Raw genomic sequence first — 22,617 nt, 5'->3', positions numbered from 1 at the left:
ACTGACATTAAGGAATTGATAGAATGTATTAACATGCTCAAAAGCAATAAATCTCCAGGTAATGACGGGCTAACGGGGGAATTTTACAAGATTTTTTCTAAAGAACTTTCACCCTTTCTATTATCAATATTTGTAGAAGCAATACAAATGGGTGAATTACCCCCTTCATTGAAACAAGGAGTTATAACATTGATTCCCAAACCCAAAAATTAAATAAATTATTTATTGAAAATTGGAGGCCCATTAGTTTGCTTAATAATGACAGTATTGGGGTATTTAATTAACATTTTTAAGGTCTGGCCATAAATTCCTACTGAAGAGCTGGTTAAAGGACAAACATGACCTCACACCCTCAACTAACAAATAGGTTTGATTAACATTACTTTGAAAATAAAAACATACAATGTAGGGTTATTGTTTATGAAAACTGAGGAAGAACATTAAGATCTGCTAAAGTCTGTATTTTTGACAATATCAACCCACATAAGGAAACAATGAAAATCTAATGTAGAACTGTCTTTTTACTTTAATGTAAAACTGAAAATAGAGCAATGTCTGTTCTTCATTTTTCTCTATTATCCTCCCATTCAATGAGGGGGAAATTAGCCTTCCTTTATCCTGCACATATAGTACATTTGTGCAAGAGTCAGATACTTTTGTAGATAATCATTAGTAAATGGAGAACAAACTGATTTATTGATGTATGGGATCGAGAACGCAGACACACATCTGTATATAGAAACAAACACAATCAGGAAATGCTGTTTGCAGGTTTAGTGACGCTTTACATGATACATTTTACAACCACTACAGGCTCTGAACAGAATGGAGAATAAAAGCAAACTTTTCTTTGCATTTTCTTTGAAGATTCGGTTTTCATCACCGATTTATCTTTTGTTGAAAAAGGTTGTGGATATGTGCTGACATCACTTCTGTGACAGTCTGTATTTTTGACTGCACCCAGCAACTAAGCAATTTGCATAAATACATTTGATTGAATAAGAGGTGATAAAATGTGCTCACCTAAAAGTTGCTGGTTCATGTTTTGGAGAGCAGTGTAACTGAACTATGCCTAGACAAGCTTAAACACACACGCGCCTATCCGGAACTGGACAACTGGTCACTATTGACAACCGCTGATGCTGAGTGTTGTTAAACTCACCAATGTGTTTTGCGCAGAGAGCCTTCGATATTTAGGCTGTGACACAATTTTATCAAAATCAGTCGGAGGATATGATAAAAGTGATTGGCGGGCTGCATTGAATCACCCACTAACTTGCATTAAATAAAGAAATTACATCATAATGGCAAAATCTGAGAAGTGGTGGTACCTGCCCATTTTAAGCACTGGCTATAAGTGATAGGTGACAGCTTAGCTGCTTTGGGAGCATCATTGCAGTATATCGAAGGACACTCTTTACCATTGATAACTGACATCTGTAGGTGTGTCTCATTACGAAGGCTGTTGCTAGGTAGGACGTGTCCTCTGCTTAGAATTAGCTTCATTTACATGAGATACAGATCATACCATGGTTGCTATGACAGCATGCCTCGCTCTCGCAAGCCCTCTGAGTGAGAACGCAATCTCTGAGGTAATCATTAGGATGGTTATAACAATGTAGAGGGGAAAGAAATTTCATTTATCGGATGTACTTTTATATTTACTTTATAATACTTTATCATACATGTTATATATTTTACACCGTCTACTGAGGTACTTCAACTTGGGAATTAACATTACTTGCATTTGAACATCATATCTCGAAATAAGTTCTCTTTCAAGCATCCGTTCGTAAATTCACTATGGGAAAGGCCTCAGGCATGACAGACAATGGAAGAATCAATGACACCACATCTGTCTGAAGGGCAGGCCAATCACAGCTTGATAAAATACCTGCTTCCTCCCTATAATAATCGCTGCAATGAACTGAAACAACATTCTTGCTTTCTTCCCCATGAAGACTTTCCCTCAGCACCAGAACTGCACTATTTAACTGTTCGCAGACGTAGTGTCAAGGCTAGCATCACCGGGTGAAGTCGCAATATTTCTCTGCTTTTTATTAAACAGCTTCCCTGATTTCCACTAAGCAGAGGTTTATCCTACTAACTAACATGTCATGCCAAGTAAATACATTTTCTTTATGGAGCTTACCTTGCGGTGTTCTCCATGGCTTTGTCCAAAGCCGCAAAGGATAGGAATAAAGATGCCTCGTCTCACCTGTGTCCCGCCACCGGCGGAATTATGATCACAGGAAGGGATCCTCCCCCTATGTGCATTATGTGAATAGGTGTTAAACATACCCAGGCAGCCTTAGCTGATGCAGAGAGTTGTGCCCACTACAACTTCATGCCAGTTAAGATTCTGGAAAGGGGACATTGCTTCACTGAATCTTCCAGGGACAATCCGTGTCTCTCTGTTAGACCACTGACAGAGGGTATGAACTCCTCTCTCGCGTGGGATTCTGCTAGTTGAGGGGACATTATGAATATTGAAATCCTCCAATTTATCAATTTTCTCATGGAGAACGAGGATGCGGGTGATGAGGAGGAGGAGGACGAAAAGCGTCTCCTCCGGGAAGAACCGGATGAAGATGAAGACGACGCAGTCATTCTCTCACCTCAGGTCTCCAGGCAGGTGAATAGGCAGAGTGGTGTAGTGCTGTTTTGCACTGTGGATTGTGACCTTATAAAGGTCTGCAAACAAGCTGTGGCTAGGCACAGTATTGATTAGTCAGTGTCTCCGGGAGATCCAGAAGTCCAGCCAGACTTTTACGATAATAAGAGACTCCCCTCTCATCTCCCACCTGCAAAACAACTGCTGCCAGCGCTGTCTGCTTCCCTTAGTGAAATTAATTGCTTTTGGGATAAGCCATTCCCCCATCATGTGCCTGTCAAGGGCTCTTCATCCCTTGACTTGAGTGATATGGACGAGCTCTCCTCTGCCAGCCCACTTCTTCCTGGGAAACTGGAGTGCTTCATGGTGTCAATGTACCAGTACAAATCTTTGGTTCTGTCAGTGAGAGTGTTTAACACTACCTCTCTCATGACAGCTTATCAGGCAGAGCTGTTAGAGGAGTTGGGCAGGCTACTGGACACCGGAAATCCAAACCCGACTGTCTGGGAGGTGATCTGCAACATTACAGACCTCAGTTTTCACATCTCATGGAGCAAGATCCAAAGTTGCAGCCGGACAATGGCCCTTACCATTTCTGGGGAGAGACTGCTCTGTCTTAATCTGTCGAGCCTCAGTGACAGAGAGAAACTGGACCTTTTCGATGCCCCTGTTGACTCGAAGGAGCTGTTTGGTCCAGCCATTGCGGCGATGCAACAGAAATTTAAACTTCATAAAAAGGAAGGTGAGGCAGAGAGAGCAGTCCCAACCATCTGCTTCAAGCTCTAAGTATTGGGGCAAGCAGTCATTCGCAGCCGCTGCAGTTAAACCATAATCGGCACATCCTGTGCAGTATTTAGAGTTTTCCGCAATGTTTCCTCATGTGCCCGACGCATCCTCACCCCCACCTACCAAGACAAAGACCGTATGTGTTGCTGGCATTTGTTGTGTTTACCATTGTGGTCAGGCCAGTTCAGTTTTCACCTGTCACAATATTACAGTACTACCCTGTTCGGTACCCCAAGTTCAGTGTTCCATGTTGCCTCAAAGCACTTTTGACTCTACGTTCACATGAGAAAAACAAAAGGTTCACTCTGTCGCATCCAGGTGTCAAGCCGAGGGTGCAGGGAAAAACAGAAAATAAATTGATAATAAACAAAGAGGAAAACTCCGAACTTAGTCCGTCAGAGATTAGTCTTTTCTCTCAAAGTTTAAGGTGGTGCCAACACTGCACCTGTGGATGTGAATCAGCAGAACCCTCTCGCTTTTCAAGCAGATACTTGGCACGCATGCACAGTTAATCCATGGGTTCTATTGATGGTAGTAAGGCGTTTCAGACATCAATTCGCAATGAAACCTCTCGCTTTCAACTGGGTCAGTTAGCTCAAGTGTCAGATGCTGGAATGCCATCTCTCTTGAGCAAAGGGTCCAAACAGAGTGTGCCAGCAGGAGCAAATAAAAAGGCTTTTTACTCTCGTTACTTTAGGATTCCCAAGGAAGACAGGGGTCTGCGCCTAATATTAAATCTGCTTACCCTCAACAGGCACTTGAGAAAATACAAATTTAGAATGCTCACACAGAAAGCACTCTCATGCTCTATCCGTCCAGGAGACTGGTTCACAGCAGTCATTCTCAAGGATGCATATATTCACATAAAAACTTATCCTACTAACAGAGAGGTCTCAGGATATCTGCTTACATAGATGAGTATCTGGTCTGCGCTCCGTCATGGGAGCATGCAGAACTGGAGACAGCAATTTTGATAACTCACCATTCAAGCTTGGGTTTCAGGATCAATCACACCAAGATCTAAATAGTGGTCTCTCAAAATAGAGTATCTGGAATAGAGTATCTGAATCTAAGGATAAATTCTGTCTTGCATCACGCTATGCTGTCAAAGAGATGAATAGCGGTGTTTCACCAATGTCTCTTTCTGTTCAACAGAGGGAATTTGGTCTCCGCCTGCTAGGCATGATGGCTTTGTCCTTGGCAGTGGTTCCACTGGATCTTTTGAAAATGAGACTTTCAGTGCTGGGTGGCCGCAGTGTGTTTTGTTTCCCTGCTGTCATCTTGCTCGTATAATAACCATATCAGTAGAGTGCATGTATGCTGTCCTTCAGTGGAGGGACCCCATGCTGTTCAAAACGGCACCCCTTTGGGGGTCGTGTCTTTAAAAAAAGTGGTGAGGACAGATACATCTCTGTCTGGGGGGGGGGGGGGGTTGTTTAGAAGGGCAGGTTGGTCAGTGGCCTACCCAATGCCCATATAAACCTCCTCCACTTTTTGGCAGTGTTTCTAGCCCTGAAACACTGTCTGCCTTGGCTGTGCACCTGTCACATACTGGCAGGGTTCCCACACGTCCCGGAAAACCTGGAATTTTGCAGTGCAGTTTCCAGTCATGGAAAAGTCATGGAAAATTAAAAAATACCTAATTGTCCTGCAAAATAATTATTTGTCCTGGATAATATTTCAGTATAATAAAACGGTTTGACTGTGTTGCTAGCAAGGTTTACCTTACATGTACAAAAACATGGTAATGATCGGGACTCGGAATAGGAGTCAAATACATTCATTTGTCATTTGTCACTGCCGGTGGGTGCGCATTGTTAAACAATATCAACGGTTAAGGATGCTTACACTGTCATGATTGATTACAGCTGCAGCCAATCCTGTGCTTGGCAATTGCGGTCCAACCAAGGCAGATCGCTTGATTGGTTACAGTTTGCTTGCTACAGCAGCACATGTACAGTGAGAAGCGGCACTCGTGAAACTTCTCATTCATAAACAAACTGAATGACATGGTACATGTACCGACAGTGTTGGACAAGCTACTCAAAAAATGTAGCAAGCTAAGCTACTAACTACTCTACAAAAAAAATTTGTTAAGCTAAGCTAAAAGCTACACATATGAGAAAGTAGCAAGTTACACTACAAGCTATACACCAAAAGTAGCTTGCTACATTTAAGCTACTTTTTTCCCCAACCAGATGCACAGAGCATACTGTAACAGACAAAGCATCTAAAAGACTTCACATGATGCTTATCTAAGCCATAGTACAGCATAGTACAGTATAGTTTAATGCAGTATACAGTACATGTATACAGTATGGTGCAATATGAAATGTATGTGCATGTAAAAAAACATGTAAATTCATATTTATACATGCTACCTATACAAACCCATGTGTTCAGAATGAAAAATCACTATTTTTACAATTTATTTTTCATATTTATACTACTACCTCTACAAACCCATACCCATTTGAACAATTACCTTTTCGTACACAAACTATTAATCCTGTAATTCTGTGTCTAGCTGTTGTATTTCTGTATGTACTAGAAGCTTCTAATCAGAGGCCAGATTTCTTGTGTGTGAGCACATCTGAGCAATAACAATGTGATATCTGATGCTATCAGCTGGTAATACCATTATACTTTGAGATACAATTACTATATTTATGTACCATTCTGTATTTACATGGTGCTTCAAAGTACTTCAAAGAATACTATGGTACTACCACTGTAATTTGATATATGATCACCATATTCATATACAAGTGAATTTGCATGGTGCTTCAAGGTAATTCAAGGTAAGTCACTATATGATTAACTTATTCATATTCCATTGCCTTAACATGGTGCCCCCAGGTAATGCTACATGTCCAAAAAACATGTTAATGCCATGGTAATTTTTTGATGTGTCTTCATGTAGGCTGCTGAATGTTTTGATACACTTTTGGTGGTAAAATGTCTTTACCTGCAGTAGTCGTTAACAAGCTGCACACGTGTTGAACTTAATAAAGGCTTAAAAATTCTTCATCACTGGCAAACGACAGGATGCATTTTCAGGTTTGGTATCCTTTGACTGTAGATCCACTGCAACCTGCGTTATCTTTATTTTCCATATTTTAAAATATTCTGTGAGCGTGTTGCCAAGTGAGTAACCAGCGTGCACCAAATGATTTAGCCACGTGTGTGAGCTTTCTGAGTCATTCAGATTGAATTGCGAACTGATTCAGAGTGCTTTGCTATCACGTTTGACTAATTCATTGTAAAGAACCTACTAAGATGAGTGATTCATTTGAGTCTTACATCTTTACTTCTGATTCAAAACTGGCGATAATAAACACCAGGTGCACGCATGATGTAGTGGTGTAGCTTTTGTCAAAGCTATGCCGCTACTTAATCAAAAATATAGCTTCGCTACTAAAAAGCCAGTTGATTTAAAATCTAGCGAAGCTAACACCTCGCTACTCAGAAATGTAGTTAAGCTAATAGCTTCACTATTTGTAGCGACTGCCCATCACTGTGTCTGACCGACTGAATGAGAGGGGCATGTTGTTCGTTCACTTTAGCATCGGCACGTGAGTCTACCTTGTTCATCACAGAGAGAAAAGGGCAGAAGAGCTATTAATGTGTAAAAGTTACTGATGTTTATACATGTTGAGGGGCTTTCACATGACTCGCGTATGCGCTGCCGAATACATTGATGTCTGTGAAGTGATGCGTCAGTGCAACCTCGGCTCCAACTTCACACCAAGGTGTTTGTCACGGAATGTGTCAGGAATGAAGACCTAAATGCAGGAATGAGTGAAAAATAAAATATATTTATTAAAACAACTGAAAACAAAATGGACTGATTACTAACAAAACAATCTCACAAATACAAGAGGGAAGAGGGCACAATATACAGAGGCAAAACACATGAGGGACAGGTGAAGGCAATAAACATGACAAGGACTAAATGAGGGAGAGTGATGAGGGTAACGAGGAGGCAGGGTAAGGGAAGCACATAGCTAAGACAACACAGACACAGCCAATTACACATACACACGACAAACAGTAAACAGACAAGGACCGAAGGGCATCCAGGCAACCACATCCAAGAGGACTGAAGGATTGGCCCAGGGAGTGGGCAGAGGACCAGGAGGGAAGAAAGCAGATCGAGGAGGGAGTGGGTGGGGGAGGCCAAGGGAAAGGAATGGGCTAGGCCGAGAGACAGATGACAGACCAGGGAGGGAGGGTGGGTGGGGGAGACCAGGGTGATGTCTGGGCCAGGTTGTTGGTGGACCAGAAGGCCCTGGCAGAGCTGGAGGAAGACCAGTTAAAAGGAATGGGTAAGGTTGAGGAACAAATGACAGACCAGGGAGGGTGGGTGGGGGAGACCAGGGTTCAAAATCAAATCAAATCAAATCAAATCAAATCACTTTATTGTCACTCAACCATATACACAAGTGCAACAGTGGGTGAAAGTCTTGGGTGCAGTTCCGAGCAACATAGCAGTCATGACAGTGATGAGACATATACCAATTTACAATAAACATCAGATTTACACAACACAATTTACATATCTAATACGCACATAATTACACACAACACAGTATACAAATAATAATATACAATGTACAGTATACAATACACACAATATAGGATACACAGTATACAATAAAAATAGTATATATAAAATATACAGTAGGTTGTATTGTGCTCTATTGACATTCAGGATGTCTGTTGATAGTCAGTTGCCAGTGTGTTATTAAGAGAGAATATAATTTATAACAGTCCAGTGTAAAATAATAAGACCGCCTGCCTGATGGTAGCAGTGAGAGCAGCACATGGCTTGGGTGGCTGGAGTCTCTGATGATCCTCCGAGCTTTTTTCACACACCGCCTGGTATATATGTCCTGGAGGGAGGGAAGCTCACCTCCGATGATGGGTCTGGCAGTTTGCACCACCCTTTGCAGGGCTTTGCGTTTGAGGGCAGTGCTGTTGCCGTACCAGGCAGTGCTGCAGCCAGTCAGGATGCTCTCTACAGTGCTGGTGTAGAACCGTGTGAGGATGTGGTGGATCATTCCAACTGCCCATGATGTGATTATTTATAGGTTTAACAGCAATAATATAGACCGTGCGTTATTAACAATGCAATTTATCGATGTGTATACTGATTTATGAAACCTAAATTATAGAGCTTGTATCAAATTAATAACCTCTCCAACCAGTCACATTAGAAAGCATACATTTATTCAAGAAAATCAAAACACAAACAGTGTCTTCCCACGACCTTTTCTCCCCATGCCAAGCACTTCTGCTGGAAAAACAATATAAAATAATTAAAGCAGAGTTAGGAATAAACTATACTTTGAAGAAATAAATGCAAGCATCAAAGAAACATTTTCAATTAATATATAATAAACAATTAGTATATATAGAAACACGTTTTAAAAAGAAAACAACAAACCTCCTTTTAACTAATTTATATTATATATGAAGGTAAATTTCACTCATTCAATTATGAGTTATTTTTTTCACTTCTGTCAAAATGTAGTCATGGCAGTTTGCCTAAAAGAACAAAAAACATTTGGATGCCTTACACACGATTTACATGTGGTCAGTAGCAGGTCGTGTTTTGCTCGTGTTTCATGAATGAGGCCCATTGTCATGATTTTTGTGAATGTGTGAAAGTGAATGAGATGTGATAACGTGGCAGTCTTGCCCCACACTTTGAGTGAATAATATAGAAAAAATAACAGCATATAGTTTATAATAACATACTGTACATGTGAGCAAATGACAGATTTTTTACATTTTTATGTGAACGTGGCAGCGGGGGCGTGGTCAAGCATCTCTCCGGAGAGAGAAAGCGGTAAGGGCGCTTCCACCTGAGCTAAATTATGTCTAACACCTGTCTCTAATTTCAGTGAGCACGGGGAGAGCGGCATAAAGAGAGCGACACAACTAAAAACACACAGTACAGCTGTCTGCAATTCTCTCTCTCTCGAACTGTCGTCCCCGGCCGCCTTTATCCCTCGCGCGCCCCATCAGGCTGATTGGGAACCGGGTGTGTCTCATTCCAGCCCGGCCCCGCCCTCCTCGGCTCTACAGTGAACTATTCCTTTACCTGGTGGCTCCCTTTTTGAGCACATACCTGGCAAAATAATGATTTATTTTTTATTTACAGATTTGCCATGTGTATTCAGTTCCAAAAACCTAGCCATTTTTGACCCACAAAAGATGATGTTTGGAGATGAGCAGGAAGGCTATCGATGGTCACTGGATGATGAAGAGGACAGAGAGAGTATTTTGAACTTGAGAGATCAATTTCAGCCCTTTCAGAATATTGTCAGTCAAGTAAACAATTGTTCCTGGGAGAAGGTCATCAGAGAGGAGCAGTACTTCAAAGGAACACTCTTTCGTTTCCCTCTGTGTAATGAAGCTTCTGAGATCTCAGATAACTTATATGACTCCAATAAAGTTACAGAGCTTTTTGACAGTTTCATTTTTGATGCAGACATTGGTTTTCTTTTTATGAGAAATGTGTCATCCATTACTTTGCTGCATATTGACACCAATGGCTCATGCAACCAAAGGCTCAAAGTTTCAGTGTCTCATCATGATCTGGAGTTGAATGTCAAGCAGGAATTGTTGGACAGAAAAACGTGTTTCAAAACTATATCACACATTTCCCAGCAACTGGAAGAGAAGTCGCAGTGGCTTGTGACTCCTTGTCTTTTGAAACAAGGATATATACCAGAGATTGACTCTAGCCAATAAGCTGAGCTTCAACCCTCAAGTTGATGTAGCATTTAAGTTAGAGGAAGACAGATCACTTTGCAATGGATGACTAAGTTGCTTTCTGCCTCTTCCAAACAATGAATCAAACAAAACTGGGCTTCCTGTTCACATCAATGCTTGCTTTGGCATGACAGACAATCGAAGGTACATCAAGTGGCAAGAGGAGGATCAGAAGAACGATGAGGCTGGAATGTGGAATGAGCTACTTATGAAAGATGTTCTTCCTCTTATATATCTAATGATGATCCTTGATGCTATTCAGTTATCCAGATGCTCAGCCCTGCCTGCTGCCTCTGTGTGCAATCTTTGACCAAGACTGTACACACAGATAGGTGGCATAAAGTTGCAAAGGATACTCTGAAGTGTCTGTTTCAATATGAGATTTTTCATCTGGCAGATGAGAAAATCTGGGTGTCTCTCTCAGATGCAATTTTTCCAGACAACACTAAATGCAGTGATACAATGTCTGCAGTGTCAAAATTATTGATCAAAAAGGGGGAGAACCTTGTCACTGTCCCAGAACATGTTTTGAAAGATGTTAAAGAAACCTTCGCTAGAAGTGATACCTTGAAAAGAGTTACTCCATCTTTTGTTAGAGATGTTCTTCACAGAAGTGATATGGAAAGCCTCAGTAAAGATGACAAATATATACTTCTTGAATCTGTGCTCAGTGATGAGAAGTACACAGAGTTACAAGGTCTTAAGCTTCTTCCTCTCAGAACCTTCACATCATTTAGCGACAAAGAGCAGAACACTGTTCTAATTGACAATGAGAGGTTTCCAAGGTAAGGTGTGATATAATTACCTTATCACAATTTTTAGTATATTTATAATGTGTTGTCAAAGTAGTAATATTCTGTTTTTCTTTATTTAGATCATTGATGCCATTTTGTAAAGAAAGGTTTTTACCCAACGATCTGAGCCATTTTTGCACAATGCATCTAAGAAAACTAGCAACAAACAGTAAGAAAATTGTTTTATTTACATAATCTGGAACTCTTAGAATAATATGAAATTAATGTTATGCATTTGTCAAGGTTTAAAGCTGCTGTAAGTGATTTTTTTCATGGAAAGGTGTGCAAAAAAATTTATTTATTGTAGTTGCAGCAAATTATTGAGGCTTAATGCCAATTTTATGCCATGTTACTCATAACAGTTGTCAGTTGAGGGTGCTATTTTGCTGCTGTTGTTTTTCACAATAGCTTCTTCTCTGTGTCAGTCTCAATAAAGCACATTTGGGATCTTTGGAGTGTGGGTTTTGGAAAGAGGGGGCATGGCTAATCCAACGGCTGAGCTTGTGGAAATACCAGAAAGGCTAAAATCACTTACAGCACCTTTCATGATACTTAAATAAGATTGTGGAAGGCTTCTCCTTCAAATAGAACATTGATTCTCTTGCAGCTAATTTCAGATTGTACTTTTTTTTCCTCTGCAAAATATAAATAAATGGGGTGATTTGAAAAATTTTCTCATTATTTTTTGTTTCAGGCAAATATAACAATCAATTTGGATGCAAAACATGTTGTTGTGCTCACCAAGAAGCACTTACCCATAGACCCAAGGTCATGTGACATGGAAACCAGCAAAAGATCATCATCCACCTGTTGGGCCTCATGTATTCAGATAGAAGACAAAGGCAGGCCTAACAGTCAAAAACATTCCTCAAGCCCCCTCCTTCTAAGTCGTAAATTTTACTGACAAAAATCGCGCCAAAATCAAACAAAGGGAGTCCAAAACAGACTACAGATCCATGAAGCCTTGCCCTCTAAAGGATCGAGCACTCAACTCCTATTGGATGAGGCACACAACAGAACGTCCCTCAAACATGACATCATCAGGACTTCAAATAATTCTGAAATGCTTCCAAAGTGGCTTCCAGCGACTTAGTTCACCGAATACGGACGTAGCTTTTTGCTGCTCTCCGGTGCAACCTCGTGGCTTAAGGAAGTAATGTCCGACTTGAAACTGTAGCCATACAATCTCCATCTCGCTGGACGAGTTGAGATTACTCTGTGTTCAACCGAACACTCTAACGGATCCGAAGGAGACCGCCGAGCAATTCGCATCTTCATCCGTTGGCCTACAGAAGTGAAGAGATTAAAGATTTATCTTCCATCTTCAATCAAGTCGACATTTCTGAGTTCTCCGCCAGCCCGCCGAGAACCAACAGCCGTACCGGCCGCCGACAGCGCGAGGAAACGGCTCTTGTCATCACACGAGCCTCAAGAAACCGGGTCAAAGTTAAAGGACGGAGGAAAACACATTCTTCCTGTGTCCTCATGCGATTCAAGTAAGAGGTTTACGTCTGGGCAGAGATAGAATATTATAGTGTGTTATTCTTGTGTTTCAAGGTTTTTTGCTTGTACAGTTTACGGACCGCCATGTCCACTCATTATTAATACTCAGGGTATTAATTATCACAAATTTGTTTTGCTGTATTGTGGTCCAACCAAATTGGATTGTTGTGCATTTTCGCCATCGCGGATGAGACAGCAACTGAGTTCATCCATTAGAGTCAAATAACACAGGACTTTTACGAGCCCCGTCAATGTTAATCCTTATTAATATTCTATTGATTTTTGATAATTGATAATTATCTTTGATTGAATTTGAATGATCAATAAGCTAGTGTTAATTTTAATTAATGTTTCATCGACGTTAACAATTAACGATTATCTTTGATAACTGTTGATTTAAAGGATTAAAAAAAGCTAACATTGATTCTCATCAATGTTCTATTGATTTTAATAATTAATAATTATCTTTGATAATTATTAATTGTTGCTAATAACCAAACTTGCTCCTAAACGTAGCACACTACATTTACTGGAGTCCCATATGAGGTTTTAATGAGTTAGATCCAATTAATTAATTTAAATATTGATTAATAACTACAGAAATAATTATTAATTATTTCTGATAGTAACACTGATCTAAACAACCAGTAAAGCCCTACACACCAAAGAGCTGGATGGCTGAATTCTGGAAGTTTCTAAGCACTGAATGTGAGGAGTTAAGTGCCTTTATTGGTTTGCCTTTAATACCTCTGGAGCCACTCCAAAAGTCAGACAATTCAATATTGTTAGACAGGTTGCAGAGGAACTCAACTTTGATCTTTCAGAGTAGCAGTGTGTCCATCTTATCAGATCATGTTCAGAAAGTGGTAAACATGGTGGGGTGTACAGTCATAAAGAGAGACGAGTGTCTCAGACATCATGACATTGAGTGTTACATTCTCCCAGCTTCACCAAAAAATGTCCTACAAGTTTTGATGAACTTAGCCAGAGATCAGGTCATTAAACACATTGCCTCTGCTTCACTACATGAAAAAGAGGAGTTTAAAGTGTACCTCTCTTCATTGGATTCTCTCTCAAATGCTGAACAAAACTTTCTTTCCTTGTTACCAATCTTCAGACTGATGTCTGGGAAATATGTTGCAGTTAATTCAAAGCAGGCAGTTGTTTTAACCACCAATCCAGCCATTCCAAATGATCTGCCCATGCCTGAGACCATTGTTCAGTGTGCAAATGAAGCTGATCACAGACTTTTGACTCTTCTAATTATTGAACTCTTGGATGCAGCTAAGGTGGCTATTTGTTTGGTTGATTGCATTAAGACAGCCTCTTTCCAAAAAGATGAGGAACAGACAATAATGAGCTGGATACTGAATCATGGTAGTGTTCTACTCTCACAAAGTGAGCTGCTGCTCACAAAAACTAAAGATCTCAATTTTATTGAGACAACTCAGGGAGAACGCAAACAAGCCTCAAACTTTTTTGACCCCAGAAACGACCTCTTTGAGGCAGATTTATTTCTGCTACCCTTTTACACAAAGACCCAAGAAATGCTTCAGAGCTTCCAATGCCTTGGCCTAAAGACAGAAGAAAAAGAAATATCAACAGCAAACATACTCCAAGTCATGAAACATGTTAAAAAGCTTTGTATCCACTCACCAAATAAGGCATTCAAAAAAGCAGATACCCTTGTTAGAGTATTGAATGGGAATGATTTACTTTCAGAACTCTCAAGACAGAGAGAGGAGAGATGATGCAATTGCAGTGGGTGCCCTGTGAAAATCCAAAATGCCTGAATGGAGGCATTTGTAAAAATCAAAGGTGAGGTCTCTATAAGCCAGATGAAGTAAGGGATTCCAAATATTCTGCAATTGCTGGATTTGTAATGCCACTTACCTCTAAGCTAACAGCTAGAGTCTGCAAAAATCTTGGTCTTTATGACCCTCCTCCTGCTGAAAAGGTCTTGGAGAACCTGTCTGTACTGGGATCAGTTGCAGCTGACATGATCAACCCAGATTCAGATTTCCAGTTTAAAACCAAGCTGCACAATATTTACAAATTCATGCAAGACAACGTGGGAAATTTCAGAGAGGCAATGAACGCAAAATGCATCCCCTGGCTATGGAATCAAAGAGAGTTTGTCTCTCCAAGAGCCTATCCATCTGATTTGGATCTGAACTCCTACATTAAGAAAGTGCCGGAAGAGTTTTTGAAGTATGAAAACCTGCTAAGAGAATGTAGTGTAAAGGAGACACTGTCTGATGAGGAGATTGAAGATGTACTCCATGACATAAAACAAAGGACTGATGACAGGTATCCTCCTTATGGAGATTCAACAGAACTCAAATTGTCAATTGCCATTATTGACTGGAGGCGAAAAAATGAGAAGTTTTTAAATGACAATACCCCTGTGCCTGTCATGGCACAAAACAAAAACTTTACTCTGCAGTCTTTGTCCAAAACAGTTTTCTGTGACATCAGTGCTGAAGGATTGGATGACTTGAAACAAGACAACGAGGAATTCTTTGTCATTCATGAAGAAGTACTACCTCTTACTGCAAGGTGGTTGAAAGTCCCATTCTTAAGTACTCACATCTTAAAACCACAGTTCATAACTGCAGATCAGGAGTCCTTTGGTAAAGAACAATGTGGGCAGTCAGAGCCAATAACCCTTAGAATCAAGAACATTCTTAAAGAGTACAATGAGGAAAGTGACATTTTCAAAGAACTCATACAAAATGACGAGGATGCTGGAGCAAGCACCTGTAAATTCCTCTTGGACTTCAGAAAACACAGAGACCCTCCTGAAACCCTCAGTGATGATGGAATGGACCATGCCTTTGGATCTTCAACAATGAGCTCTTTTCAGAAGAAGACTGGAAAAACATTGTCAAAGTGGGATTGGCATCAAAGGCAAACAAAGTTGAAAAAATTGGGAAGTTTGGACTTGGATTTAATGCTGTTTACCATGTGAGTGATATTCCCTCTATTTTGAGTGGGAAAAGCCTTCTCATACTTGATCCAAATGTCACCCATTTGGAGAAGCACATACTCAGCAAAAGAAACCCTGGAATTAAACTTGACCCATTCCAGGAACAACTATACAAAAAGTTTCCTGGACAGTTCAAATCTTATGAGGGCATTTTTGATTGCGATCTGTCAGTGCAAAACAGCAAGAAAACTTACAATGGCACTTTGATTAAATTACCATTTCGCACTGTAGAGAGGCAAACAAGTCAGAAATCAGTTCAAAGGTGTATGACGAAGAGGGCATTAACAGTTTTAAATATAATTTGACTGAAAATTCACTGAAATTCAAATTGTCCCTGAAATTGCATTTACTCCTCTACGGGATGATCAAATTGAGACTCCTCTCAAAACGTCCAAAGAAGTCATGAATTCAATTGATGTCTCCAATGATAAACTTCTGCAAAAGATCAAGGAGACCTTTATGAAGGGAGATATCATGTGCAACAACATTATTGACTATAATAGAGCACAGATAGTTAAAATAGTTAAGTACCACCCAGAGGGATCACTTACCCAATACTGGCTTTTGTACTTTTGTTTTGGGACACAGGATTTTTTGCAAATGTTCTAGAGAAGAAATGAACATGAGCATGTGTTTTCCTTGCCAGTTGGAGGTATTGCTGTACCTTTACATAGAGGGGCACAAACTAATGTGTGGTCCCTCGATGAAAGCCTGTTACAGGGCCAGGCTTTTTGTTTTCTTCCTCTTACAATTGAGACGGGTCTTCCAGTCCATGTCAATGGTGCTTTTGCAGTCACATCAAACAGGAAAGGCCTATGGGAAAAAGGACTAAAGTCTGAGTGGAACAAAGCCTTACTCAAAGATGCTATAACCTCTGCTTACATCACTACCCTGCTTGAGCTGAAAAAAATGGCCCAGAATGGAAATCTCCAGAACTATCCCTTCTATGCATTCTGGCCTAACAAAGAGAAAGTCAGCAAAGCATTTTTACCCATGGTTGAGTCTTTCTACTTAGCAGTCGCACAGAATGCCAATGGGAAATCTCTGGAGCTTTTCAGTAATGGACGGAATTGGTGTTCTATGGACAAGGCCGCATTTCTGAATCCAAAAATTGAGGATAAATGGCTCTGCATTTCTGATCCAAATCTGAAATATGTGGAAGATACAACTAAGCAATCCCCAGAGTGCATGTATTTATTGACAGATGAATTTAAGTCTTTTGAGGATGTTTATAATACCTTTCTATCAGGAATGTTTGCACTAAATTCTGGAACCATGTTCAGGCTTCCTCTCAGGACAGGGAAAATGGCAGAAAAATCTGAAATATCATGGCATACAGTCACAGATTTTAACATGCTGGAACTGTACTATGCCTTGACTGAAGATCCCGAGGGACTAATTCTCTTCTTGAAACACATCACAAAAATACAGTTCTCTGAGATCAGCGAAGATGGGGAAAAAAACTAAATGTTATTTCCTTATTGAGAAAAAATACACAGAAAAGAGCATGGTAACCAAAGAAAAGTTTTACACCCATGTTCAAAAATCTCTCATGTCAGGCATACCAGAACCATACAAAAACATCTACGGCATGTAAATCTCATATGGAAATAAACAGAGTCAGTGGGTCATTGCAGAGTGCTTTGGCTCTTTTAAACAAAACCATGTGAGAGAAAACAAGCAGATACATTTTAAAGTTCCTCAAGCAGTGCTGGCTGCATGTATAAGCAGCACGTTCAAGCATGAATTCATTGGTAGGGCATTTTGTTCTTTACCTTTGCCTGGAAACACTGGTTTACCAGTCCATGTGAATGCCAATTTTGAAGTAGATTCTTCTAGAAGGGACTTGTGGAAAGAGGATGGTGATAGTCTAAAGACTGATTGGAACAAAACATTGAAAGTAAACATAATTTCACCTCTCTATGCTGACCTCCTGTATGTTCTCCGTACAGTTATGAAGAAAGATACTCCTACTGCTCTTGCATTCCTCAAAATGGAACTAGAGGAATTCTACCTTAAATACTTTCCATGTATTTCAAAGGAAGTAGAAAAAGTCTGGTATGAGATGAACCTTGAGGTCTATAGATCAGTCAGTGAAGATGACTTTCCTGTCATACCAACGGTTCATGCTGTTTCAGGGATGTCTTCACATCACACCGGCAACACATCAACACTGAAATACACAGTTAACTGGCACAGTGTGTCTGAACCAGATTCAGTGGATTGTCCGTATTTTACAACTGAGAACCATGATGGCATTTTCGAAATTTTAGATGACATTGGATTGAAATTGATACCACACTCTTTGAAAATACATAAAATAAAAGAGAATTTCAAAGCAGCTGGTGTGAATGTGTCAGAAATCAGTGCTACAGCAGTGGTGAACGTCCTGAAGTAAATATCATTGAATGACCCTACACAAACAATTAATGGTTTGCCTTTGCCTTTGCCCATTAGCCAGATGTTGATCAAAGACAAAACAAGATGTTCAAAGCTTTTGAGCTTCTGCTTGACCAATACTGCTGTGAAAAAAGCCATCCCTGTTCCTGATCTCGATGGGCTGCCTCTTCTCCTCAGACAAGATCACATGTTAAGAGTCTTCAACTCTCGGTCCCCAAAGCCAATATCAAGATTTATAAGCCTTTTCCATGAATATCAGGAAATGTTTGCAGATATTGAAGTCAACAGACAGCACTTAAAAATTCTGTGAGAAAAAAACTTTATTAAGGACTTAACAATTGCTATGGGAGCAAAATATTTGAAAGCAGAACTTATGCAAATGCTTGGGCAGTCATTACCTGATCAAAAGTGACAGCTCTACAAAGCACAGTAAGAGACAATCACATGGCTAAAAACATTATGGAGCTTCTTTGATGATCAAGACAAAATCTGCCAAAATGGAAAGGTCTTCAGTGAGATAAAAAAGCACTTCAATGACAGTCCTATTTTACCAGTTATCTGTCCAAGTCAGAATAACACACATTTCTTACAAACAATGAGGAATATATCAGAAGTGATTCTGAATTCAGATAAAAAAATAGCTGCCATTCTCATAAAACTTGGGATCATGAAATTAGACTGCAGCTTCTTCAGTGGTCTCACAAACTTCTGTCTCAAATATATGTATCCTGAACTCCTGCAAACAGGAGACAGTGGTGCTGTGTTAGGGCGGGTTTATCATGTACCTCATTCACAGTTTGTGCAGCTGTCTAATGGTGAACTTGAAAAACTTCAATGGTTCTTGCAGCGTGGGATTCCTGATTCCAAAATCAAGAGTGTGTATGTAAAGGTGCTTAAGTCTTTGCCCCTGTTTGAGTCGATATCTGGAAAACGTGAAAGGATTGACTTACACAGAAGTGTATTCATTCTGAATTCTAGGCATTACTTTGTCTTTTCAAACTTGTTCACTGTTGAAGGGTGTGACAGTATTTTCCTCAAATACAGCTGGGCAAACTTAGAATTGGCAGAAGGTCTGAACATTCATGTTTTAGATGATTTGGAGTTCTGTGTACGGTTTATTCTTCCTTCTGTACATACGATGAAAGAGACCAAACTTACTGATTTAATTCAGTTGTTAGTGGAACTTGGACTAGTGGACGCCAGAATTGTCTCTTCATTGAGAGGGGTTGCATTTATTCGAGACATCCATGGCTCTCTTCAGGTGGCTACATACTTCTATGATGAGAAACCCATATACAAGATCATGCTTCCAGAAGAGAGATTTGTGCCAGAACAGTTTTGGAATATGTTCAAAGGTAAACGTTCTGAAGCACTGTGTCTTCTGAAGACCCTTGGGTTAAAACATGAAGTGTCAGATGAGAAAATCATTCAGTTTGCATATCAAATTGAATCTGAAACTAGAGGCACCACTCCCCTTGATGTTCTTAAGAAAAGATCAAAAATGTTGTTTAAGACTGTTTTGATGAAGAGTAGTGAGAAAAACTATAATCTATTGAACAGAATTGCTAACATTAAATTCATTTTCCCAGTGAAAATTCAGCAAGCTCTTTGTGATTATCACAAGGCCTTTGCTCAAGAGAGAGAAGTTGTTGCAATCAGTGGATCATTGATTGAAAGAGACACTGATCACCAATGTCTCATATGGACATCTATGCCAATTCTGCCATCAGAACACTGGTCTCCACAACTCATTATGAAAATGAAGAACGCTGGAGCCTTGGAGATGCCACCACCTGAACAAATAGCTAAAGATTTGAGAAACATATGTAGTTCCCAGTGCCATACAGACAGTTTGCTGAAAACAAGACAGGAAGTGTTTCGAAAATCGTATGCACACTTGCAGTCAGTGAAATTTTATGCCTCTCTGTTCTCAGACCTCCCCATTGTCTTGGTGGAAAAAGGGACAACACTTGTGAAAACTCACCAGACAGCTCTTGTGCTATGTCATGCTCTTGAGTTTAGGCCTTATTTGTACAGCATTCCATCAAATTTTATGAAATTTGAAGACTTCTTCAGGAAGCTCGGTGTAAATGAGAGGCCCACTATCCAGCAATATTGTACAATTCTTCGAGAAATCTATTCAGATAGCTCTGACAAAGACAAGCTTCAAGCAAATCAGCAGAAAACTGTACAACGTGTTGTACAGCAACTTTTTTGCTTGAAGAAAGAGGAACAGAAGGGAACATTTTTCCAAAACAACCCACTTTATCTTCCATCAACAGATGGAAGACTCTACAAATCCAGCACATTGTTTTTCAATGACACTGTCTTCCAAGCCTCAAGACTAGAGGGTCCTTTAGGAACAAAGCTGAAATTGCTTGAAAAATTAAACTACTGCCATCTTGGAGATGATCACTATGAACATCAAAGTTATGTGCAGTTGCTTGCAAGCCCGTCCTAAGTTTCTTTCTGAAGTTATTTCTGAAAAGCTGGATGTAACAAGTGTCCAATATTGCGATTATGAAGGGGGCTGTGAATTTGGTAATTGGATTAAAGGTCACTTGTGCTCCATTGCATTTCTTCACGGCTTAGCCTGTCTCATCAGAGAAGACAGCAATGGTAGAATTTCACAGACTGACGCCACACAAATGTGTGGAATGCTCTTTTCTAAGATTCAGATCATCTGTTGTGAAACTCTTGAAACTGAGCTTCTGTTAAACCTGGAGCCACTTGAGGGTAGCAAGACTGAAACAGATGTTTATGTAAAAAAAAAGGAAGATGGATGTACATTCTACTTGAAACAACATGATGACATGGCCCACAAAGTAGTAAATGAAGTTACCATGTGTCTTACAAAAGAAATCAATGCTCTTATGAAGAACTTTCTGGTCACTTCAAAGCTTCCAGTCCTTGGGCAACTACTGTTGTGTGATAACATGGAGGATGTTGAGAAAGCCTTGGCAAAACATGGCATTCATAACAGTGGCCACAAAGAGGAGGGACACAGTGTCTTACCGAAACCTGGGTGTCATATACCTGAAGAATGGCACGATTGCCTTGATATGAGCTTCCTGAACAATTTTGAAAGTGGAGAGTATGTTGGCTTCAGTAAAGATGAATCTGGTGAATATTTTTATGCCATTGTTATAGAGCGACTAGATGATTCATTGGGGCAAACAAGACAATATCCTGCCAGATATAAAATTCAAGTGGGCAGTGATGTCTTCATTGAAGTAAGCTCTCTTGACCTGTACCAATTTAAAAGGGAAAAGAAGGAGAGAATGCCAACATGGTTCACTTGCACAGATGTAGAACCTCTTTTAACATCTGTGCCTCCACCCCACAGATGCACATCTGAGCCTACACCCAATAGAGTCACACCTGAGCCTCCACCCAGAAGAGCCTTTCCACAGACTTTGAAAGAGGCCAAAAAGGAAATTGACCAAAGCTTAAATGAAATCTGGAATATGTCGAGTGAGGACAAACGCAAAGCCCTTAAACGTCTTTACCTCCAGTGGCATCCAGACAAGAACCCAGGCAATGAAGAGCTTGCCACTGAGGCTTTTAAATACCTGCAAACCAGAACTGAAGAACTACAACAAGTGAGAACTGCACATAACACATCCTCAAATGGGGGAGACTTCAGAGATGATTTTAAAAGTGGAACACAGAAGCACAAAGCCACAGGCGAGGACGTGAGAGGTTCTTCCAGAAAAATGATAGACAGGACTATAACTTTTGGTCACACCACAGAGAAACTCCAAGGCCAGACAGAGAGAAGGCTAAACGCTGGTATGAACAGGCACAATGTGACATCAATGCAGCTCACAATGACACTGAAGGAAAAACCTCAGAGTGGTGTCTGTTTAAGGTGCACCAGGCTGTGGAAAAAGCCCTGATAGCAGTGGTGTACAGGAGAATAGGGAAGCATCTCAACAGCAGTTCAATAACAAGTCTTGCTCAGCAGGTGTCTTACTACAGCTCACAGTTGAGTTCTGTTCCCATTACTGTGAGGCAACTGTTTGCACTCGGTGTTGGATGCTAAAAAAACTCAATATCCAAATTATCACCAATCTCCTCAAGTTCCAAACACGCAGTACAAGGTTAATAGTGCCAGAAGAGCACTGGGTATCGCAACAGAGCTTTTACTGAAAATAGACCAATATATTAATGGGTGATTTCTTTAAACTTCTGACTTTATTCCATTCAGGCAATCATCAGGATGTGCTTTCAAGTAAAATGTTTATAACATATTTTGTGATTCATAATGATGTTAAAGGTATTGGAGATTGTTTTATGGTGGCATATCTTTTTAAAAAAAATGTTTACAAAAATGTTTTCTTGTAACAACTATTTGTAATCATTTGATAATGAAAATTAGAGGCACCAGATATTGTTTTATGCAGGAATATGTTTTGGTGGGTGGAGGCTAGTTTTTATTAGTCTTTGTTGTCTATTTTGGAGTACTATTATGCATTATGGAAAGCTTTTCTTTTAACAATGCCTTGTATCTTGTATTTGTATCATTTGATAAAAAAATTTAATTAAAAAAAAAGGCATTGGATATTGTTTTAAGCGTTTATGTACTATTATGCATTATGGAAATGTAATTATCATTTTATTGAATGATATTGAAAAGTATAGACATTGGATATTGTTTTATGCAGGCATATGTTTTGTTGGGCGTAAGTTGGTTATTTTTATTTGTATATTTAGTACAACTATTATGCATTATGGAAATGTATTCT

General features: G+C 39.9%; 1 pseudogene; it reads left to right on the top strand.

Moving 5' to 3' along the window:
* Positions 1-2,518: 2,518 nt before the first annotated feature.
* Positions 2,519-22,610, top strand: LOC127447344 (sacsin-like; annotated as a pseudogene).
* The last annotated feature ends 7 nt before the right edge of the window (positions 22,611-22,617 follow it).

Source organism: Myxocyprinus asiaticus, chromosome 10, assembly GCF_019703515.2.
Source record: "Myxocyprinus asiaticus isolate MX2 ecotype Aquarium Trade chromosome 10, UBuf_Myxa_2, whole genome shotgun sequence".
Lineage (NCBI taxonomy): Eukaryota > Metazoa > Chordata > Actinopteri > Cypriniformes > Catostomidae > Myxocyprinus > Myxocyprinus asiaticus.
Note: the sequence above shows the minus strand (reverse complement) of the source record. Positions and strands in the feature narration are given on the sequence as shown.